The sequence below is a fragment of the Prionailurus bengalensis genome, chromosome D3, assembly GCF_016509475.1.
Source record: "Prionailurus bengalensis isolate Pbe53 chromosome D3, Fcat_Pben_1.1_paternal_pri, whole genome shotgun sequence".
Taxonomy (NCBI): domain Eukaryota; kingdom Metazoa; phylum Chordata; class Mammalia; order Carnivora; family Felidae; genus Prionailurus; species Prionailurus bengalensis.
The window spans coordinates 3,812,218-3,834,206 of record NC_057356.1 but is presented as its reverse complement, the minus strand read 5'-3'; the positions used below and the strand labels follow the sequence as shown (position 1 = coordinate 3,834,206).

At 50.1% G+C, this 21,989-nt stretch overlaps 1 long non-coding RNA gene across 1 annotated transcript; it reads left to right on the top strand.

The window, feature by feature from the left end:
- The first annotated feature begins 509 nt into the window (after window positions 1–509).
- Window positions 510–21,290, top strand: LOC122469976. The gene is made up of 3 exons (XR_006293787.1): window positions 510–675; window positions 8,505–8,610; window positions 20,900–21,290. It is a non-coding gene; the product is annotated as an uncharacterized LOC122469976 (long non-coding RNA).
- The last annotated feature ends 699 nt before the right edge of the window (window positions 21,291–21,989 follow it).

The following is a 21,989-nucleotide window of genomic DNA, read 5'->3' as shown; positions in this document are numbered from 1 at the left end:
TTCCTTATCACCTGCAGCCCATTGACAAATACTCGAGGCAAATCCAGAGCATAACATTTCTCCAGGAACCCCCACTGCCTTGGCCTTCGGCTCCGGACCCCCACCACCCCAAAACCCCACCAGGGTTCTTGAGCAAACCCCTAAGAAGGAATTCTTGAGACGTCTCTGGTGCAAGCAGGTGGTTTTATTAACTCACGGGGACAGGACCCGTGGGCAGAAAGAGTTGAACTGAGTCATAGACTTTTAAGTGTGTGGAGGGAGGCGGATAGAGAGACAGTTTCTAAGGAACTTCTGGATGCTGAAAGCAGGGTCTTACAGGACCCTGAAGATGTAGCTATTGTCAAGATAAGGCTGCTTTTCATTTTTACCGACCTGTAAACATTCAGGCACCAGAAACGCCTTGAGGACGTTGCAGGCTGCGGGGCTCTGCCTCCTACCAGTGAGCTTCGAGCTGTAAGGAGATTTAATTTCAAGTACATTTTCCCTGCCTTTGCCTCCCTCATCAGGGGACCAGCACCCCACCCTCCAGGACCGCGTACAGGCTGGAACAAGAAGTTCCTGACCCGGGGGAGGCCTGAATCTGCCCGTTTTTCCCATCCGGAGAGGCCTCCCCATCATATATAGGACCGTCTGGCTCTGTAGACACGGGGGACGGAGACCCCCTTATCCCTGCTGGTAAGTGTTAGTGTGGGATTCCAACCCAGTGTGGCCTTTCCCTGCAGTGGTGTTTCCCAAGCCAGTTTCCAGCATCCACCCCAAAAACGTGTTTCCCAGAAGCCCCTATAAGAAAAACATACGGAAATCGTGCAGCGAGGTCCTGGGCGGGGCCTCCTTCTGGACCAGCTCCCTCTAAAAGGCCGGCTGAGCTAGAGAATAGACCTGCAAACAGGTACAGGGGAGGGGCACGGTGCTGAGTACCCCTCAGGCCGAGGCACCAGCTGGGGGCAGACCCTCAGGGGACAGGCTGCCCCTTTGTGGGCTCAGCCTTTCCGTCCACAAAAGGCTCTGACCCCCAGGTCCTCAGAGCAGAAGCTGAGATTTTCCAGTGCTTTCTCTGGTCTGTCGTCTCACCATACCTGAAAAGCAGACTTCCTCACACCGCAGGCTGGGCACTGTCAACTTCTGTTTGAGTGTTTGGGGACAGATCATTCTGTGCCGTGTGGGGCATTTAGCAGCATGCCTGACCTCCAGCCTCTAGATGCCAGTAACAGCCCTTAATGCACCGTGACAGTGAAGACAAGTCTTGGGAACTTGGAGACATTATCAAAAGTCCCTTTGGGGACAGAACTGCCCCTCTCGGTCAATAATATCATTCTAAAGTGTTTCCTTAAGAGGAGAGAAACAAATTGAATCGCAGCTATGAATTCAAGAGTTCACATTATGTCCGTGTTTCAATGAGCCATCACCGCTGATGTATTTATTATTCATGGTTATGGTGGTGATGAGTGATTGTACTGTTTTCTTTCACCTGCGAGTTCCTTTGGGGTGTGCAAAACATACGATGAGACGCATCGCCGCCTAGCCTTTGTAACATGGTCAAATCAAGACGCAAACAAGCAAATAATAAATATAAACTCATAGATGGCAATAAGAAACGAAGCCTCACGTTTCGAGCAGCTGCAGACTGTGATACCCAAGCCTTGTTGCAGGGTTGGTGTTTCCAAAGCTGCGACGTATCGTCGGCAGACATTTTAAATATTAATGTCAATATCAAGATGATTAATTTCCTTTTAAATATTAATATCCTTAAGTGACCTTGCTAAACATGTCTTCGAAGTAAGTACGCGTTCTCCCCGGACGGTCTACAGGGCATCTATTGTCACCAAGCTCAAAACAACAAGGAGTTTTGCAGTAGCTTACATGGGTGGGTCTTCACATACTGTGTCAGACCCTCTGTTAACATCCCTGTGATTGTCAACGTTTTAAGACGGGGGCACAAACTTCATGCAATGTTGAAATCAGGCAAGCAAGCCAACACAGGGAACAGTGTGGTGCTCCGCTCCCTCCAAACGCACTTGCTCCGTGGTCACACCTGCTCCGTGGTGACTTTGCGTGGCTTCTTCCCATGGCGGTGGTGGCCTGGGGTCCTTCTTGATTCCTGTATTCTCATTTGCATTGACCTTCACACCCCTGTGAAGGTCAGAATTCTGTCATTTTTCCAAAGTCTTCCAACTAGTCGGTGCCAGAGCTGGACACAGAATCTCTCTTTTAAGTAAACAAGCAATAGGGATGGAAGTCTAGTTGTGAAAATTAACATACACACACACACACACACGCACACACGGAAGTCCTCTTTAACCTCATGTTGTCCTATAATTATTCTCAGTTAACCATCACGGTGCTCAGTTTGGCATGTGACCTCCCAAAACTTACAGGCACGTAAATTTACCTATAAAACGTCAATATGAGGGGCGCCTGGGTGGCTCAGTCAGTTAGGCATCTGACCTCGGCACAGCTCATGATCTCGCACTCTGTGAGTTCGAGCCCCACGTTGGGCTCTGTGCTGACGGCTCAGGGCCTGGAACCTTCTTCAGATTCTGTGTTTCCTTCTCTCTCTGCCCCTCCCCTGCTCATGTTCTCTCTCACTCTCTCTCAAAAATAAATAACATTAAAACATTTTTTTAAGTCAATATGAATCTGTATGCTTATATTATCACGTAAATCTATGTGCCGAAATAGATGATTAGGGTCTGTGGTCTTTAATGTCAGAACTTATATTAATCCATAGGTTTGCTCACAGTGTATACCTTTGTCACTTACCGTGAGTATACATAGGCCTAGTTCATTGTTTAGAGTTTCTGGTACAGCTGTAACCATAAGATTATGTAATTCCTTGATGGGCGGATACTTGATTGTTTCTAAAATTTCACTCTTACCCGGTAACGAACATCTTTTTATGTAAGTGCGTTGCGCGTGTTTCCTTAGATGCTATTTATTGAGCACGTGTTATGTGCCGGGGGCAGCTCTGTTTCTGCACACATCTTGTAATTTAATTTTCAGACCACTGGATGATGATGTGAGAAGCTAGATTCCCATCCTGGCCACGGTCTCAGAGTGGGAGTGCCATACGCCCCACCCCATGCAGGAATGTCCCTCTTCACCAGTGAGAGGGACACATTGCCCTTTGTCTTTGTTATGGGCTCCAAATTTTCTATAACACACACCTATAATTTTGCGCTTCAAGAACACACACACACGTTTACACGTAGGTGTGCTCTTGCTTGTGTGTGCGTAAGAACCTCTAAATCAACTACATCCAGAAGGACTAGGCACAGGCCCGTTCCAAAGATGGAAAACAGAAGAGCCCGATGGAGCCTTTACCTAATTCTTAAAGATCACACTCTCCACAACTCCAAGCTGCTTGCAAAACCCTAGCCAGATTATTCCGCGGGCAAAAACAGCTGGAAAGACATTTCCCGTCATTCTAAGACTTTTCTTTGCTTGCGTTCTTGCCTCTTTCTTGGCTCCCACCATTCCCCTTAGACGTGAGACGCGTATCTTAACGCCCCATGACATGGTCTCTAAATGCAGGCTTGCCCTTCTGCGAAATGCGGATCTAAAGCATCGATCGTTCAGATTCATTGTTTGCTCATAAGTGTATCAATAAACCTAAACGCAGATCTCCTTGCTTCTCAGGCGAACAGGCCTGCGGTTAAACGCTATGCCTCCCCCAGAGCAAACGTGAACATTTCACTCCAGACGCATTTGGGACACACACTTCGATTTACTCACTTACGCGGTCATTTTTACCAGCAGTGCATTCGGCCAGGGAAACTCAGAGACTAGAGTTGGATTTTTTGTCCCCTCCAAATGGTGCAGGTGGCCAAGCCCCACATCCCGGGATGTCTCGTTCTGTAATTTTTCACTCCCCTGTATGAGGTTGAGCAGAGCATCCCTTCGTGGCCAGGAACACAAGCGGGGACTTCTACCCTCCGCAGCCCCTGGCTGCTTCTGGGCACGAGCGGTGTCGGTCACAGGGGTGTGTTTGCCTCTCATCCCCCCTAAAGAGCACGTCATTCCTAGAAGTGTGTGACCCCCGCATTTGTCTGTGCACAGAGAAAAGTAGATTTGCATTTCTAGAGTGAAGGCACCTTTCTCTCTTACGTGTATATGTGAGTCTCTCGATAAGACGTCCTGTTCACTCGTCCGTGTCACGGTCAATTCCCATCGGACCCTGCAGTTGCCGGGAGGGATTGTGACGTGTCTCCATTGGCAAGAAAATGTGGCAGACCCTCTGGAATATCACCCTCCTCTCCATACTCGGTTCCAGAAATGGCAAGGTAGTCGGGTACCTCTTTCCCCAGCTGGATTCAACAAATATCAATTTGCACACCCCGGGAAGGGCCGTTCGAGGTGGGGCAGAGGTTTTGTTTTCCGGACCCATTAATCTGCTTCTATCTCTTTAATTAGTTAAAGATTCTCCAAAGCTCCCGAATATCATCCCTTGAGGTAGGAGGATGCATTTTCAATTTCCTCCTGCAAATTAGACTGGGGCACGCTTCTCTGGAAATATCAGATAAGGGAAAGGTGCAGAACTCTGGTGCTGAATTTTTCCCCTTTGCCCCCCGGGAGGTGTGAAAGGAATTGTACTTGAAAGACAGAAGCTCGGTGGGTGTTGTGAATCTTAAAAAGGAGAATGAAAGCCATATCGTGGGGCCTTGACGAGAAGGAGAGCATAGTTTCCTAGAATCAAGGTGCCCGGATGATGTTGGGGACAGTGGCTGCTGTGCCTGGGGACATGCTGGGGTAAAGTCAGGCTTCTCCCACACGTCAACCAGATCCACCAAATGAAGCGACAGGTCAGGACTCTGACCTGCCCTCTCCCAGCACATGCCGGACATCACAAGGGCCACAGGAGGCCAGGAAGTCACCCTGCTGGCTTACAAGGACTTCACCGTGGAAATCAGAGAAATAAGGGTTAGGGTCTGGGGTGCGTTCAGCTGTGAGTAATATACCGGCTGCCAAACAGCTCCACGAGCAAGTAGGGACAAGGTGGGGCTTTGAGACGTGGGGTGTCCAGGGATGGTTGTCCTGTGTCCCATCCCCCTCCTGTCTGCATCCACCACTCCTGCAGACCCTTCACTCTAGAGACATCGTCCTTCACCCCTGCTGCCCGTTGGAATCGCGTGAGTAATGTTAAAATACGGATGTCCAGGATCAGCCCAGACCAATCACGTCAGGATACCTGCAGGTGGGGAGAGGGAGTGAATATTTTCAAATTAACAGATGCAATTTGAGAGCAGTTTGGGGCTGGGGGAAGAATTCAGCGGAAAGTACAGAAAGTTCTCATATGTATCTCCTCCCCTACACAATCGCCCCTGTTGTTAACATCTTGCCGTCATGTGATCCATTTGTTGCGATCGATGAGTTGATATGGAGACATTATTATCAACTGAAGTCCACGGTTTCCACTAGAGTTCACTGTTTGTGCTGCAAAGTTGTAGGGGTGCTGACAGACACATCACGTCCGTCCGTCCGGTATCCAACATGACAGGATCATCTGGCAATTACCTCAGCTGCACCTGTTCATCTCTCCCTTCCCCCCCAGAGGCCCGGGAAACCGCTGATCTCGTCACAATTTCCATAGTTTTGCCTTTCCCAAATGTTGCACAGTCAGAACCACACAGGAAGCTGTGGTGGCGGGGGTCTGATCTTTAGAAGGTCTCCAGGAAACTGTTGTGTGCAGCAGTGTGGAAATCGCTAGACCCTTGCATGGGGTAACCGTGTATTAACTTATCTGAAAGGATTTTCAAGATAATCCAATCCAATCCTTGTACTTCACGCGGGAGAAATATGTCCCGAGAGGAGAGGAGCTTGAGTTGACCAAGACCATGAGGCTAGGTGGTGACTCCCAGGTCAGGAACCTTCTAAGTGTATCACATCCGCTTTCCGAGATCAACTGTCCAGTGTGACAAGGTGTTATGTGTACCAAGGCCGTCTGCATTCTAAAACTTATGCATGGGACAGACGTTTTCTGAGGATCACTTCTGGTCTAAGCAGCGCCCCTGGTGCAGTGGACAGAGCCAGAAACCTGACACAGCTGCTGACCCCAGAGATCGGGGCTTTGTGTGTGTGGTGGGGGGATGGGCACAGGCACTGTGAGCCACTGCATCATGTGGGGTGAGGCTGGTGACAGCTGGCACCCAAACACGTGCGTACCGTTTCAAGAACTTTGCAGTATTAGCCCATCTAATCCTCACCTGAGCCCCCCCCAAGGGAGGTGGCATTATCACCCCATTTTCCAATGAGGAACTGAGCACAAGGTGACATGAAAAATAGAAGACAGAGCCAAGATGGAAACCCACGGGAGCCTGCTCCCTGCATTAAATCATTCATTGCCGATGCCCGAAACCGTTTCTCCCATGTTCTGCGGGATTTGAAACTTATTCATGTGGACATGGGGCTCTAAATGCCCCCTTCCTCACTGAACAGCCCCATGAGGGCCTGATTCCGGGGACTCTTGTTGGAGGCAGGACACATCGTACTGTGCGTTTTCTCTGAAAAGCGGTCTGCTTTCACACATCAAGTGCTCAAATACCCTGAAAATCCTCCTCCTTGGAACAAAAGATTTGAGCATCTTCACACCCAGTCGACTCTCCAGAGTGAGTAATACCAGCTGCCGTGGTCTCAGGCTCGGTAATTTAAGAACGACTTCATTTGCGGGAGCTTATCTGCCGCTCTGTATTTACTGTTATCGAATGGTTTCTCCTTCATGGGAAAAATGGCCCTCCTACCCAGGTCATCTGTGGTGGGCACCTAAATCTGAAGCTCACCCATATGTAATGCAAGGCAAACAGCATGTCGAACAGAAACTACTTAGTGAAAATGGTATCTTTTTCATTGAATCTGATAAATAATGTAAAGTGTTTGGTAAAAAAAAAAAATCCTAAGCAGGAGCAATTGATATGCCAGTTACCCATAAAAGACAAATAAGAATGTGAGTCGTTAAGAGAGGGGTCTGTGAGTGTCCTTGGGATTAGATGATTGATACTCAGACACCACAAATACCAAGAGCAGGTGCATGAAAGAAACTCTGGGGGGCAACTTAAGAGAGATGTGGGCACCTGATTTCTCTCCTCACACTCTTTACGTAGGAGACACTGCCATATCAGTTTGGTAGCTCAAACAAAATCCCAGGGTTGAGACTCATTGGCCTGTCTTGGTTTGCATGGCTAATCCAGGACCATGGTGTGGGGCAGGGGAATGGAACTTGGTCCTGGGCTCCTTTCTAACAGCAAAGATTCAAAGTAGAGCAGAGGTGGCTCCCCAGGAAATCAGGAGGATCTCCTGGGAGAAGAGGGTAGACAAATAGGCCAAATAGAAACAACACGTTCTACATTACCTTCCCTACCCGGGGAAGCTTTGGATTGCACCGGGTCACTGGTTCTGGAAGTCAAGCTCACATTCCAGGATCTTCTTTGAGATGGTCATTTCACTTGCCTCCCTAAAAGTGCCATGCTAGGCCAGAAACTTGGTACTGTTGGTGTGGCCGATTATTTTATTTATTATGGGTCCTTTCTGGATGATGATGATGACGATGATGGTGACAACAATGACGATGATGATGATGATGATAGTGATGATGATGAAGGTGATGATGACGATGACAGTGATGACAATGATGGTAATGATGATGATGATGATAATGATGGCAATGACAATGATGACTGTGATGGTGATGACAATGACGATGATGATGATGATGACAATGACAATGATGACAATGATGGTGATGATGATGATCATGATGATGATGACGACGATGATGATGATGACAATGATGACAGTGGTGACGATGACCATGACAGTGATGATGGTGACGATGATGATGATGACAATGATGACGATGATGGTGATGATGACGATGATGATGATGACAATGACAATGACGACAATGATGGTGATGATGATGATGACAGTGATGACGATGATGACGATGACAGTGATGACAATGACGATGACAATGACGATGATGACAATGATGGTGATGATGATGGTGATGACAATAATGACGATGACCATGACAGTGATGACAATGATGATGATGACAATGACAATGATGATGAGGATGGTGATGATGATGACAGTGATGATGAGGAGGAGGAGGATGAAGGTGATGATGACAATGATGACGATGATGACAGTGATGACAATGACGATGATGACCATGACAGTGATGACGATGATGGTGACAATGACGATGATGGCGATGATGACTATGATGGTGATGATGATGACAAGGATGACGATGACAGTGATGATGACGATGATGATGATGATGCCATTTACGGAGTGCTATTTGAACTCCTGCCCGATGCGGACCACTTTCCATTTACTGCTCAACTTGATGATGACAATAACCCTGTGAGATGTGCCGTTATTAGTATTATCCCAAATTTACAAATGAGCCTCTGTGTTCTTAACCACTACACCGCCTCTCTTGGCCTCGAAGTTATGTCCCCTTCCCAGTCAACCCTGACTCCCGATTCTGCTTTAATTCATAGAAGCGGATGATGTTACAGAAGAAATAACCATGAGAAGCTAAATCTTGAGTGCTGAGGGAAAACCATTTTCTACCCAGCAGGGATCCAGTTCAGGTACAGAGTCATGGTAAGCCCCCAGGGGTTGAGGGAAGGAGAAATGCAGATTTATCTATTTATTAAAGTTTATTTATTTTGAGAGAGAGAGAAAGCACGCGTGGGGGAGGGACAGAGAGAGAGGGAGGGAGAGAGAAGCCGAAGCAGGCTCTGCACTGTCAGCGCAGAGCCCGATGCATGAACTGTGAGATCATGACCTGAGCCAAAGTTAGATGCTTAACCAACTGAGCCACCCAGGCACCCCAAAATGCAGATATTTTAAAAAATTTTTTAAAACGTTTTTATTTAGTTTTAAAAGACAGAGAGAGACAGAGCATGAGTGGAGGAGGGGCAGAGAGAGAGGGAGACAGAGAATCTGAGCTGTCAGCACAGAGCCCAACACAGGGCTTGAACCCACGAACCGCAAGATCATGACCTGAGCCAAAGTTGGACGCTTACCTGACTGAGCCACCCAGGCGCCCCATAAAATGAAAAGCCAAAAAGCCCTATGTCTCACAGTAGGGAAGCAAAGTCTCCGAGTGGGATGGCTTCCTGGCTCTGGCTGTGTCTCGCTGTTGTGTGGGCCCTTGACTGGATGGAAGAGGTCGTCTGCATAGGCAGGGCCCCTGCATGAAGACGTGGCATCCAGCTTCCTTGGGACATGCCCAACTCACGTTTGCCCAAGAGCCTGAGGGTTAGATGACCAGGTCCAGATTGACCGACAGGCAATGCAAGATGTTCCTGAAAGAGGTTTGATTCTCTCTAGCTCAATACCGGGTTGATTTGCAGACTGATCCAGAGAGTCATAAAATAAGTCATTGTCCTCTTTTCTTCACTGGCGAAGACCCTTCTAGACCCTTCTTGCTCTTCTGAACTCTTCCAGGGGTTCAGAGTCATATTATGGGTAAAAACATAGGTTCCTGATTCGATATGGAAAGATCTGCTTCTTTTCTGCTTTAACACGGTGTGAACTGATTGTTTAAAGGCTCTGAGGTGTGAGACCAATCCCCCTCTGGGTCTGGGCTCCCGGACTGTGTTCCACCAGACAGCATGTGATGTCCCGATGTGTGCAGCTCCTCTCCTGGTGTAGAGGTGACATAAATGACACATTTACCTCCTACTCGGGGTGGGAGGAGGGATGCTTAATTTGTTAATAATAAGGCACCTGTTCTTACAGACTATCCCCTCCTTCCAAGTGGGCTTCCAAACCCACTCTCTGCCCTGCAATTTTCCAGCAGATGGACCTGTACCAAATAACCAAGTATTTAGGCTCAGTGCTGTGGCCAGGCTTAGCCTTCCCTGGGATTCTGGAGAGGGATGGAGTGGGGCCTCCCGCGAAGCTTAGAGGTTGCAGCAAGGAGCGGCTCAGATCGGGGGTGATAGGCTCTCAAGTTTGAGTCCTCTCGACAGACGGACATGCGCTGTAGCAGGAAGCGTCTTCAAGAAGGCATTCCATTGCCACCCCTGGCCGGGGTGTTTCTGGCCTCTGTAAATTCCAGGTGTCTCACATATAAACTGGGGATGATGATACGGATGTGCTTACAGTGGCTTGGGACAATTGAGACAAGAAATCTGAAGTGCTTGGTACACCGTGTGACGTTTACAAAGCACTCAGTAAATGCTGGCTTGTGCCAGAGAAGGCCGTTTCGCAAAGACATACATGGGGAGCCTGCAGAAGGGGACCGGGTGTCTGTGCTCACAGCCCTAACGTGTGTCTGAAGTTACACATGGCCCCAGACCAAATGCCCATTCTCTCGTGTGTTCCTCAAAACGCTTTCCACGCTTCACCCAGGACACTGAGTCGTTCAGTGAGTCGGGCTAAAGTCCTTTGGTTGGTCCTTGACTCCTCTAACTTTCCACTGGGAAAGACCATTGGGTTGCCTTCTAAATATATCTAGAAGTGAACTGCCTACATCCTCAACGAATATTCTCGTCTAAGACACCTTCACATCTCTTGCCAGGATTATTGCTGTAGCCTCCTCACTGACCTCCCTTCTGGAGGCTTCTGCCGTCCCTCTCTGTACCCACCCCTGCCCCCATCAGAAAGCGAACACCCTGGGGTCAAGGCCCTGGTGCATTTGGCTATGGCCAGGCACCTGTGTCTGGAACCAGGCTGTCATTTACTAGGAGCTCGATTGAGATCTACTGGATGAATGATTTCACCGTTCACACAGCAGGCCATTTTATAATTTTTCTTCTAAAGGTTACGAAGGATATGGTCATCATCCTTTAGCTTTCCAAAAGTCCTGCCATGAAGATTCAAGACACTTTATGCATTTTAGGGTCCTCAGCCTCTCCCGTGGTGAGTACCAGTCTGCCAGTCCCCAGGCACCAGATGCGACACAATCCTCTTAAATACTAATGCAGCAACATTCTACAGAAGACATGTTTGTCTTCATGTCCAAACATGAACATTCACCTTGTCCAGAAACACCAACAGAGTCCAAAATCAGAGGCGACTCCAGAAAAGTTCTCAAGAGCCAGGAATAAAAAAGAGAGAGAGAGAGAATCAGGACGAAATCAATCCCATGTTCTGCTTTCCTGCTTCCTCAAGGGGCAGCACAGAATGCCTATCGAAGATCCACTTACCCTCTTGGCAGCATCCAAGCTTACAAAACACCACGTACGGATACAGGTGCCACCTTGTAGTTTTTATCTTGGGCTTGTTATCAAATGAAACAGCAAGCAATTTTCGTGCCCTGTCAATCGAAGGCAGGATGACCCACACTATACCGATGCCTCGAACATTTTCTAGGCTTACTTTTGTGGGACTTGTAACATTCCGGTCTCCCTTTCTCCTTTTCTTACTTTTCCCCCTGTCTTTGATATGGATATGCTACTTGAGAGACAAAGATGTCGTTGCTTCTGGGACAAGCATTTGGAAGCCATAAGTTGGGGGGGGGCATGCTTTTCTGGGGGAGGGGTGACTCTTCTCAAGCATACAATCCTGTCTCAGGAAGGGCTTGCTGATGGTGGGCAGGTGGACGTGCCATGGAGGGGAATTGAGTCTGCACACCCTCAGGCTCTCCAACAGGTGGAAAGTTAGAAAGAAATGACCCGGGCTAGTCAGTACGGACTATCCCGCGGATTCAGTACTTGTCGACCTTGATGGATTTTTGAGCCCACATGACTCAGTGTTCATGTTGCATCATGCCCGAGCTGTTAAGAGCCGTAAAATTTCCTTCAGGCCCAAGATTATGAAACAGGCTATGAATTTATGCCTTTGTTGCTATGGTAATTTTTATTTCCACTGTTTTAATAACCTCATCAAATGCAGGCAATCAGAAGCAATGTGGCACCTCTATATAATTTAACTCGAAACCATTCATAACAACTTGCGATGCCGTTTGAAACATTGCATGAGGAAATTAAAAGCAAATAGAAATAAGTCATCTCAAGCCTGAAAACTATAAATATTTGAGGTTGGAGCACAACCACTTCCAGAAAGATCTTTGATGATAGGAACAGATATTTCTAACAAATGGTGCAGAAAAATGATGCTTTATCGGAAAAGAAATACCACCGAGGGCATTTTTTTTTCCTCATCAGAAGAAGAAAAAAGAAAACAGTGCTTTCTAGTTATGAGAACATATACCATAAAGGGGTTTTTCCTCCAGCTTCAGAATATATTTATAATACTTGACCACGAGACCATGAATATTAGCTTGCAAGAATATTGGTAATTAAAACGTATGATTCCTATAGACTGAACTTGCCTCCGAAATTTTACAGTGGGTGAAACTGGCAAGTGTGATGGTTCTCGACGTCGAGTCGTGTGTGTTCTTACACAGACACACACACACATACATACACACACACACAGTCATTCGAATACGTGTTACGAAGAAACTACATCAATGTTGTTTGCTTCTGGTTAATCGTCGTTGCGGGTTTAACGGACAAGGTCGTGTTTGCCTTTCATTAGCGAATGATTCCGGCTGCTCTTGGCGCTCCTTTGGGTCAAGGGAAAGCTGTATTTACGTGCCCACGGGAGGTGGTTCTGGGGGGCTGGAGCGGATTTCAGAGTCAGGACAGAATCCAGCCCTTCACCATCCTGGAAACTCGTCATTCTTCTGCTCCAGACGGGGAGCAACGGGAACTGGCCCAGGAGCCGGGCCCCGGGTGTTTTCTGGAATGGCAGAGCCGTGCTCCCCGTCCCACCCCCTGTCCTGCGCCAGAAATGCGTTTCCCTCCGGCCGGATGGGACAGTGTGAGCTCTTCATGGTGAAGCCTCAGGCCCATGCCAGTGGGCAGCCAGGAGGCTGTGGCTCCTGAGCGATGGGCTACACGGCGGGCAGCGCAGGGAAGGCAGAATAGATGTGGAAGGGAAACGTGGCGCTAAGAGGTAAGAGGCGATGGCGAGTTAATGCTCCCACCCTCCACCTGAGGGGCACCCTCTGAATACCAGGCACCGCACGGGGCTTGGGATCCGCGGTGGCCACTGTCAGGTGCCTGCCCTCCCTCCGTGAGCCCCCTTTTCCTTCTTGAGAGACCCCTCATCTTGTTAAGGTGCCTTCTCCTCTCCCACACGGCCACAGCGGGTAGAGGCAGCCGACTCCAGCCCCAGCCCCAGACTCACATCCTAAGTTGGATAAGGTTTGTCAGATTCCCATGGCAACTGTCATCGGCCCACGTAGGAGCACATCAACTCAGCTGATGCAAATAGAAGAAAGCCAGGAAGGATGATTGAGCGAGTTTCCGGTGCATCTCTGTGTCTGCCCACACGTGTACGCCACATACTGGGATAAATCCCAGGGCAAGAAAGCTCTTTCGTGTGCAGGAAAGAGAGAAGAGAGGTGGAAAATGCCATTTACCTGATGCCCGTTCTGTTTCTTCAAAATCAAAACCTGTCTTATTCAGGTACCCTATGCCCAACATCTCCTGTAATCAAATGCACCCTGTTATTAAGTGATGGATAAGGGAAGTGTTCTGGAAGGCGCCCTAGAAAGCCTCCCTAAATGGAGTAGTTGGAGGTGACAGGTGTAGCCCATTTGGTTCTCCTGCCTCCAACCCTTTCTGGCCACCTGGAATGTGGATGTAATGACTGGAGCACCGACAGCCATTTTGGGTAACCTTGACTTTGAGTTATATCAGTGGACCAGACAAACAGAAGTCAGGGAGGCACCCCGCTATTCCTTTTTCATTGATTTTGCTCCTTCTTCTGATCCACTGAAACATGCTTCTGACTGAAGAGCTATTAGGGAAGGAACTTCATTTGCTTTCAAAATTCCTTGATTGATCACTTTGGGTGGAGAAAATACGACCTCAAAGGTGTGCCCTAAAAAGAGCTAAGGAAGGAGGGGAAACTAAACTGTTTTGCAGACAGAGGAGGTGAGGATCTGGGCATTGGGAAGAAGAATAAGAAAGGACAGAGAAATGAAAAGGAGCTGGAAGAAGAGAGAAAGTCTAAGCAACCGGCAAAAATGACGAGTAATGGAGATGTCTGGTGGGGTCGTGGAGGTCAACGTATAATCACTTTCAAGTGTGGGCTTTTTTACTCGTTCACGAATTCAAGGGGTGTTTGCTGAGTCTCTTCTCTGCCCGGTGCGTACTGGGCACCAGGGCCACAGAGAAGGATAGGGCCAAGTCTGTTCCTGGAGCCCGGGATATCATCCAGGGTGGAAAATGCAGATGGTGGGTGCAAAAAATTCACATTACGATGCGTGCCGGGAAGGCCAGACGCGGGATGTTGAGCACGGTGGTCCAGGCGGCTGTGGGCAGGTTCTCTGAGGGTCCGGAAGTGACCTCTCTGAAAACGTCAGAGGGAAGCTGAGACAGCAAGATGAGTGGTGGGGAGTGGTGGGGAGCTCCGGGCGTGTCTCTGGAGGGTGACGGAGAGGAGTAGGGACACGGCCGCCTGTCCCGGGACAGGCTTGTTCCTGCTGCGCGAGGAGCCCACACGTTCCCTCTTCGAACTGTGTTTCTTCGTTTCACTTTGGAGAGACAAAACAATCACATTTATACCCAAATCGTTTCATGTACTTCCCAGGCTTAGGGGGAAAAAATGGTAACAACACTTCTCCTGTCCCCCCGGGGCCCGGACTCCGCAGGGCAAGGGGTGTCTGTGGAGGACGGGCCCTGGAGCCGCATCGGACAGGGGCCCGAGGTCGTCAACTGACTTGGACGGTGACCGTGTTGTTTCTGGAACTCATCGAGCACACTGAGACCAGACAACAGAGAGGAAACTATCTTCTTTTCTCCCCCCGGGTCCCATGTAATTGAGACCAAACGTCTGAAGCCAGCAGCCGGCCAAGCGTCCTCTTCGGTAATCACCTCTCAGAAACCCCGGCGGCCGAGGCCCCAGACAGCCGCTGTCCCTGCACGGTGTCTTTGCACGCTGTCCCTGCCCAGTGGCCGCTGCCCCGACCCTCCTGCAGGGATCTGGGGGCAGCCCAGGGAGGTGCGGGGAGAGGAGGCCGAGCGGTAGCCCCCAGTCCTGCTTCTCTTTTGGCAAATAACCTCACTTTTCCTCTTGAGCAACTGATCCACAAGGGGAGGATGAACCCGAATGTGGGGTCCTGTCCAGTGGCCGTGAGACTTGCAGACGAGGACAACAGCAAGAGCAGAGCCCTGCACTCAGCGTGCATTCTGACCGAGGGAGGAGCCTGCCCCATAGGCGTCCCTGAGGCCCCGGTGGCGGGGGCCACCTCACCTCACTTTGCTCTCCTCTGGACCCCATTCACACCGAGCTAGGCTGTCTAAAGGGACAGCAGAGGGGCGCCCGGGTGCCTCAGTCGGTTAAGCGTCCAACCTCGGCTCAGGTCACGATCTCACGGTTCGTGGGATCGAGCCCCGCGTCGGGCTCTGTGCTGACGGCTCAGAGCCTGGAACCTGTTTCTGATTCTGGGTCTCCCTCTCTCCCGCCCCTCCCCCACTCGCCCTGTCTCTCTCTCTCTCTCTCTCTCAAAAATAAATATACATTAAAAAAATAAAGGGAAAGCAGACAGGGGTCCTGCTCCCATGGCTGGCCCCCGTGCCCTTACCCCACAGTGCCGCACGTGACTTGTGCGTACAGATAAGACCCCCCCTGATATTCAGGGGCCTCCGTGTAAGAGCCCCGCTTCTGCGGCCAGCACCCCCAACTGAAATAAAGAAAAGCAACACACTACTTCATCCCTGGGAAAAGCAAACGCCCAAAGCTGACTTTTTGAGCAGTGAGTTTGAAGATACCCAATGTCCGGTTACCGCTCTAACTTCAAATGCAGCTCCTCTAAAGACAGAACTTCCTAAAGAAAGAATTCCTCCCTGGGGCCTCTGGACGCATGGCCCCTAGAAATAACCTTGGGGGCTTCAGCACAGCTCTCTCCTCCTCCCCCCGACCTGCACGCCTGTGTCTCTTCTACCTGTGATGCCACACGACCCCCCCCCCCCCCGTCCTTGAGCCCCAACCTTGAAGCCACTGTTATCTTTAGGGACCTGGAGATACCACCGGTGGGGGCTCTGATGCTGCTACAGGGCTGAGGACAGTGTGTCCCGCCCTGTTAGACAAGGAGTGAGAAGAGGCTTGAGGATGGTGTCCCTGTCCTCTGACCCCCTCGGGCACTTGCCCCTCTGCTGACCACCCCCTCCTGCCTAGGGGAGTCTTGGGGTCCTTGCCTGAAGCCTGGGACACAACCTTGAGCAGCCCGCCCGTCTTTGCCTCTGCCCACTTCCAAATCACCCCACACCTTGCTCCCCAGGGGTGCCTGCTCCCTGCCGCCTCCGTGGCCAAAGAGAGCACCCAGCCTTCCCTTCCCAGGGTCCAGATGTTCCCACCGCCCCGGCCCGTGTTTCCACGCCTGAGCAGCTCATCAGGGCACTCCTGGCCTCGCAGTGCCCACGTCCACTGTCACACCTTGTGCACTCGACACCTGTCTGTTTGCTGAGCGGATACACGAGCGTGCAGGGAAAGAGCTGTTGGGACTGAGGTCTCTGGGACTGCCAGTCCTGACAGGCCTGTTCGGTTTCTGTTTTCTTATTTTGTCTTTTGCTCGGGTCCGCGTGGGGATGTTCTCACTGAACGTGTTGCCAACGAGAGCTAACGAGAGCTTCTGCCCCTCGTCACGCGCACGCCGTGGCACTTGGGGGCAGCGTGGCGCTCAGTCTGGCCTCCTCCTGAGGGGATGCCGCGCTGGATTTGAAACCACTGCTCTTGGGTCCCGCGTGTGCTGTGACTTCCCGATGCTCCATTCGGGAGCCTTCAATAACTCATCTGGTTAATATTTTCACTTAAACGAAGCAGAGAAATTCAAGAGGTTCCCACACTCGGGAAGTAAGGACAAGCCTGATGTTGACTGTCTCTGCTCCGGAACAGGGCCACGAAAGCCTCAGGGGCCCGCCTGCCTGAATGTGGGGGCCTCGGGACCAGGCCGGGTCCTGGAATGCAGGGCCCCACTCTGTGCTGAGCGCACCAAGAAACTGAGGGCTGGGCAGGCCGGGGACGGCCCCGCAGAGGGGGCCTCCTCCAAGGCTAGACGGGGAGACGAGGGTCCGGGAGCCCACCTTCCAGCCCTGGGGATGCTTGGATCCTCAGTAGCAGAGGAGAGGCTTTGCTATGCTGTCCAGGGCCCTGACTCTGAAATGCCACCAGTGACACGGTCCTCTGTGAACGATGGAATGTAGTTCATCCGACCCCCCCAAAAAATCTGAAGATCTGGGGTAGCTCAAAGCAGAATGGAAACACTCACGCTTCCTGAGATGAAGCTTAGCACTCCCATATTGCTACTTTAAGCCTTCTCCCAGTACATGCATGTACGTACACGCCTCTGACAGATCGTTGGCGCAAAAGGCGTTAAGCCCAACACGCGTGTATTTCCTCGAGATGATGATGTTGTGAACGCCTGGATCACCTTATTGCTCTCAATTTCTCACTCTCTTCCTTCCACACGTGAAAATCAACGTCACGGCCCCCACTCCGTGTGGCTTTGGGGTTCCTCCTGCTAATCTTGACCCGTTGATTTGGGGCTTCGTGACACAACGCTCTTAGCGATGGGACGTCAGCGATGCCGACGGGAGAAACAACTGAAAAGGCGCCGTTCGGCGTGACCAGCCTCTGTGGGCCTCTGCTATCCGCCAGGGGAAAAATCACGTCCTGCACGGCTTCTGGCCCAAAGAACACAGGCGGCGTGTGGGTGTGCAACAGCTGACACGGCCTCTGTTCACACGCAGCAAGCGAGGGAAGGGAGTGCTCGTGGCTGCAGGCACTGACCTTTGCGGGTTGCACCTTACACGGCATTTTGGCAACGAGAGCTGGTCATAAAGCATCTCACCACGTCAATTAAAAGACTTCCTTAGTGTTTTCGAAGGTGTGGATTGTTGCCTGCGTTTGAGGAATAACAACACAGTCCCATAAAACGTGGTAAGTGCTGGATAATCACAGTCGTTAAAATTACCCTTGTATTTATTTCGCCAGCCCTTCTGGTTGAACACTCGGGTTCTTTCCAGTATTTCCATAGGAGCCCCAGCAGAGTTGACTCCAAGCTCCCTGGCACAGGAGGGGGGCTGTGGGTCCCTGGAGGGACGATGGTCTAGGGAAGTGGTGTCTTCGACGGACCCTCAATCCGATGCACGGTGGACCGTTTCACCGCGTTTAAAATCTTCCCGATAGGTAAGGAATCGGAGTCCGCTGCAAACATCACAACTTCAAAACAACATGGCGGGACTGTTTTGGAGGCACGCGGCTCGCCGTGACCCAGCCAGCACTCAGCAGCCGGAGCCGGTGTGTGGCTCGTAGGGCCATCAGGGACCCAGGTTCTCCCTCCTTCTCTTCCGAAGTCAGAGATACCTCAACCCTCTGGGCTTTTCTGCCGGCACGTGTACAAGCAGGGAAATGATGAATCCCACCCACCAGGCTGCGATGAGGGTTATATGGGGGTTGGTTCGCATAGAATGTTCATAGGAGCGTTGTCCGGCAAAAAGTCAGGATTCAGTGAATTTAAGTCGCTGTCCTCACCATCCCCGTCATCGCCATTGTCACCGCCATCGTCATCACTATTTTTGTCACCATCGCTACCTTTTTTTAAGGTCTCATCTGCTTCTGTTCCGATGGCAGAGTAGTTGAATAAAATTTGGGGCTTGTAGCGATCCTCAGCTCATCCATAACAGCTCTTTCCCTCTCTATAAAAATGCCATTAGTATGCTTCACAGTGGGCATGCCATCCCTGCTGAAAGCTTTTCGGAAATGGGGAGTGCTTTGCATCGTATAGAAGCCCTCATGGTTTTTACATATCTGATTACCGGCTTGAAATAAATATCAGGGAGTGAAGTTGGGGTCAAACAGGATGTTCCATTATAAGACTTTGAATCCACATCCCCAAATCGTTCTTTAAAATGTTTCTACTGGGGCGGCTGGGTGGCGCAGTCGGTTAAGCGTCCGACTTCAGCCAGCTCACGATCTCGCGGTCTGTGAGTTCGAGCCCCGCGTCAGGCTCTGGGCTGATGGCTCGGAGCCTGGAGCCTGTTTCTGATTCTGTGTCTCCCTCTCTCTCTGCCCCTCCCCCGTTCATGCTCTGTCTCTCTCTGTCCCAAAAATAAATAAACGTTGAAAAAAAAAATTAAAATGTTTCTACCGTACCCTTTTCAACATGCTTTACCAACAAAGCAGATTGTGTTTAAAAGTCATTTGCTAGACGGATGGGCAAGACATAACCTCTGGCGGCTTTTTTTTTTTTTTTGCTCTCTTTTTATTAATGATGAAGTTGAATTTTCATTGTTAATAAGTTTTCTCAAACACGTATTTTCTCAAGTATGTATTTCCCATATCGTCTTATTTTCATTTCTGATTTGCTTGTTCTTGCCCTTCATCCAGTTTTTATTAAAGCGTTTGCATTTATATGGGTTGATTTATAAATGTTCTTTCTATATTAGGGATGCAAATGCCTTGTCTTCTCTATTACAAGTATTTCCCCAGGTTTTCCCCCCGTTTTAGTGTATTTATAATGCATTTTAATAAACAGAAGTTTGAAAACGTCATAGACTCACGTATGTAGGCTGTCCTTTATGGCTTATTAGTTTTCTCTTAGGATAGAAAATACTATCAGATAACCATACACCCTCCATTTTTTATGTTTATTAAAATGGGATTACACGGCGATGTAGTAACTTATTTATTGCTGTTCGTTCCCGGTAACTTATTTTTCTAGCCCAGCACATGGGTTTTCTCGCACGTAAGCCAGAACAGGAGGCACTGGTTGCCCCAGGAGAAGTAAGGTGGCACAGATGGGGAAATAATGAACGAAGAGAGTCTGCCCTGTGCGTCCCTGGGGAAAGCCCGCTCGCGGCTCGCTGTGTCCCCACCTGTCCTGCTTCGCTGGCTTCGAGCATCCAGGGGAGACAGTGGGACACGTTAGCAGGGTCAGCTAGCGTGCGCGTCCAGGAGCAAAGGGCTGCTGGGCTCTGTGCCCCGGGGACGTGGGGACAGGGCCGGGCTCAGGGGTGCCCGTCCAGCACAGCTGAGGAGCAGTGGGGTGCAGAGGCCCGCGCGGTTCACTGGGGGGCGCCCCCAAGGCGGCTCGCGGACTCCTCTCTCGCCTGCCCGGTGCCTGGAGCCTCTGCACATCTTCTGCGCCCTCGATGCCTGTGGTACAAGAGGGATAAACCTCACAAACGCTATGCAAAGAGGGTCACATACTTGATGATTCCATTTATATGAAACATCCAGAATGGGGAAATCTATAAAGACAGAAAGTGGATTAGTGGGGGCGGGGGGGGGGGCGAGGTGGCGAGCGCTTCCTGAATGGGAAGGGGGTTGCCTTTGGGATCAAGAAAATGTCTGGGATGGGGCGCCTGGGTGGCTCAGTCGGTTGAGCGCCTGGCTTCGGCTCGGGTCATGATCTCGCGGGTCTGTGAGTTCCAGCCCCGCGTCGGGCTCTGTGCTGACGGCTCGGTGCCTGGAGCCTCCTTCAGATTCTGCATCTCCTTCTCTCTCTGCCCCTCCCCTGCTCTCTCTTTCTCTCTCTCAAAAATAAACAAACATTAAAAAAAATTTTTTTTAAAGAACTTTAAAAAGAAAATGTCTGGGAACCAGATAGAGGCGACAGATGTACCACATTGTGAATGCAGTAAAAGCCAGTGGATTGCTCATTTGAAAGTTGTTAGCAGTTAACTTTACGTCATGTGAATGTTACCTTCACACACGCACGCGTGCACACGCACGCATGGCTTGAGGCAAGGGACAGTGCACGATCTATTTCTAAAACCCTCTCCTGTGTCTCTGGAACACAGGAGCCATTCAATAAATGTTTGAACTAAATTACAGAAATTACAGAAATTAGAAATTAGAATTAGAATTAGGTCATGTCTAAAACCCATTTCAGGTCTAATATTTCATATTATCTATTGTGTAGATGACCAAAGGAACAGCCATCATCCCTAATTTAAGATGTGGGAGACGTCGGGCTGCTGGTTCCACGGTAATTCACGGCCCAGGCACCTGTGGTAAAAGTTCTTCGTGATTTATTAAACCTGCTTATCTTCTGTGCGCATAATCCAGCTCAGCTAGCCCGGGGAGCGGCTCAGAAGGTACGCAGACTTGCAGTCGGCAACCTGCACTCTTCCTTTGCGTGGGCACGGAGTCTGTTACTGGGTTGTGCTGTCTGGATCACAGCGTGTCTACACAGACTGCTGGGCTTGGAGACAGGCCGCGGGAAGAGGTGTGCAGCATTAGCCGGGGGGACAACACCCACCTTCCCAGCACCGCCCCTGAGCTCTCGATGGCTCGGCGCAATAAAGACGTACTTCTCAACCAGGTCTGATGTGAGTTGGGCAGCTCTTTTCCGTCTTGTGGCTCCTGCGGTGACCCACATCCCAGGTCACCCAGGTTCGTCCCCGTGTTAGGGCCCCAAAACCCACATTGCAAAAATTCTTCCCCGGGACACAAAAAGTCCTACTTTTTGGTGACCAGTGTGGAAGGTGGGGGGAGGTCTAGAACCCATAAGGTGCCATAAGGGCACCTTAAAATAGGGGCTGACAGCAGCCTCGTTCTTGGTGCCAAATGGAAATAATTTGGGGTTGGGCAAGGTAGAGAGGTGTTCGTGAAAACGTACACGGAGAGTAAATCTCATATGTCCAGGAAATACCTCTGAAGCGACAAAAGCATCTCCGCCTCCCAGAGAGGCACCAATGTTCATTTGCAAATGGAGACCGGTGAGTTAGGTTGGCATATCACGTGCACACACACACACACAACATGCCATTCCCTCGCTTGCTCTAGGAGACTGAGCAAAGCTACATTTCCTGCTTTAGCAGCTGTAAGTGAAACGTCTTCTGGGCACACAAACAGGGGTCCCCTTCCCCGTAGAGTCCATTCGAGCAGTTCTTACCAAGGACCATGCTTTGTATACTACGTCAAGCGATGTAAGCAGTCACAACAACCACAAGAACGTGCCTCTTCTAGCTCTTAGATAGTTTGCTTCAAAAAAACAAAAACAAAACAAA